The sequence below is a fragment of the Meles meles genome, chromosome 8 (assembly GCF_922984935.1).
Source record: "Meles meles chromosome 8, mMelMel3.1 paternal haplotype, whole genome shotgun sequence".
Lineage (NCBI taxonomy): Eukaryota > Metazoa > Chordata > Mammalia > Carnivora > Mustelidae > Meles > Meles meles.
Window position 1 is genome coordinate 112,653,066 of NC_060073.1, and position 1,944 is coordinate 112,655,009.

The 1,944-nt window shown below is 45.3% G+C and overlaps 1 non-coding gene across 1 annotated transcript; it reads right to left on the minus strand.

Moving 5' to 3' along the window:
• Positions 1-1,809: 1,809 nt before the first annotated feature.
• On the minus strand, positions 1,810-1,944 carry LOC123950199. The gene has a single exon (XR_006820189.1). It is a non-coding gene; the product is annotated as a small nucleolar RNA SNORA52 (small nucleolar RNA).

Consider the following 1,944-nt stretch of genomic DNA (forward strand, 5'->3'; position numbering starts at 1 on the left):
TGTCATCTCTTCTAAATTAAGGGTATGCGAGCCAGATGCCCAGTGACTTGGTCACCTTTGGGATAATAGAACACTGGCATTCCAGACTAGCATAAAGCCAACAAAACACTCTCTATTCAGAAAGCTGACCTGTCAGTGCTTCTCATCTATGTTAACTTTTGGTGTTAGTCGCAGTAGTATTTACTGTGGGTCAGGCTCTGTGCTGAGCCCTCCAAATAGAAAACCCAGGCAACCACACTCTGTGAAGGTTATGTCTGAGAGGGTCAGAACAATGGCCTGGGATTCCAGGTGAGAAGTTCACCAGCATCCTGGTTAAGACAGTAGCCAAGTTAGGGAGGAGGGGGTAGGCTCTAAGACTCTTTAAGAGATGATATTCACAGCGGGGCGCCTGGGTGGCTCAGCGGGTTAAAGCCTCTGCATTTGGCTCAGGTCATGATCCCAGGGTCCTGGGATCGAGCCCCGCATCGCTAAGCAGAGAGCCTGCTTCCTCCTCTCTCTCTCTCTGCCTGCCTCTCTGCCTACTTGTAATCTCTATCTGTCAAAAAAAAAAATAATAAATCTTAAAAAAAAAAGAGAGAGAGATGATATTCACAGGACTTGATGACTGATGGAAGCAGGGACTGAAGGGGTTCAGAATTATTCTCAGGTTTCTAGGATGGAGGTCCGGCTAGGAGATGGCTTCACAAATTGAGAGGGAACACACGCAAAGAAAGAGAAGGAGAAGGAAGGGGGGAGGATGAGGCTTAGCAGAGAAGGTAGAGAAGATGATGGATGGGTTCAGTCCTGGGCATGTTAAATGTGAGTTATCCTTGGGTACCAAGAAGAGATGGAAGCAAGAAATGAACAGACGAGCCTGGAGCTCGGGGAGAAGGCTTGGTTAGAACACTTGTTGAATGATTCTGTAATGTTTGGTTTGTGACATTGTGCTTCCCAGTAGACAGTTTTGTGGGGGAGGAATAGTCTTGCTAATCTCGTATTCCCGAAACTTAGAACTGAGCCTACAACATAGTCAATGCTCTGTGAATGTTGGGTCAGTGATGGGCAGTTAAATAAATGAATGAATGAATTTCAATCCATCAAAAAGTTACACATTTTTGTCATCTCAAGTTGTGACTCCGTATATGTTCGAATGGAGACATGTTTACAGAGCTCAGTTGGCTGCAGAGTACCATGGATGGGGCCCATTATGTTTTCATGAGCTTCTGCAGGCTGGCCTCAGCACAGAGCCACCCTTCAGTCATGGCCACAGGAAAAAAGAGAAAAACACCTTTCAAATACCAAAGAAGTTGATAGCATACCTTTGGACCAAAAGGTTCTTCGCTAGTTGGGAAAAATTGTTCTTTTGGTTTTTTTTTTTCCCTTGAAGAATTGTCCATAGCATCCAGCAATGCGCCTGGAAGCACCGAATCACAGAGAACTGAGAGGAGGTCAGAGCAGTGGACGGTCACCACCGCAATGCGTCAGGGCCAACTGGTCAACCTCTTTTCAAATCAGATTGTTGTGCCCAAAGAAGGAATTTTGAGGACAGGAACAGAGGCACAGCCCAGTGATATGGAAAATATTCCCAAGATTAATAATTGGACTAAATCCAGGACCCAAGCAGATTTTCAAAGGGCCTACAGTTTGTCCTCTTTCCCCCTTTCTTCACCCGTAGTTATCAGTAACAGCAAAGGATTTCCCGGGAACAGCCAATTCTGATTCAGACCATCTCTCCAACTTTTCTGTAATCATTACATAAATGTATTATCTTCTTGATTAGAAAAGCATTCGTACATTCAATTACTAACATTTTTTTCTTTTCTTTTCCTGAAGTATATAGAAGCTTCCCCAGCACAAGCCCACTGAAGCCTTGCTCATGCCTCTGGGTGAGGCTTCTAGAATGCTCTCGTCCACGAGTGAAACCTGGCAGGCCACAGACTGCCTGGCAGGGATAAGGACAGACCG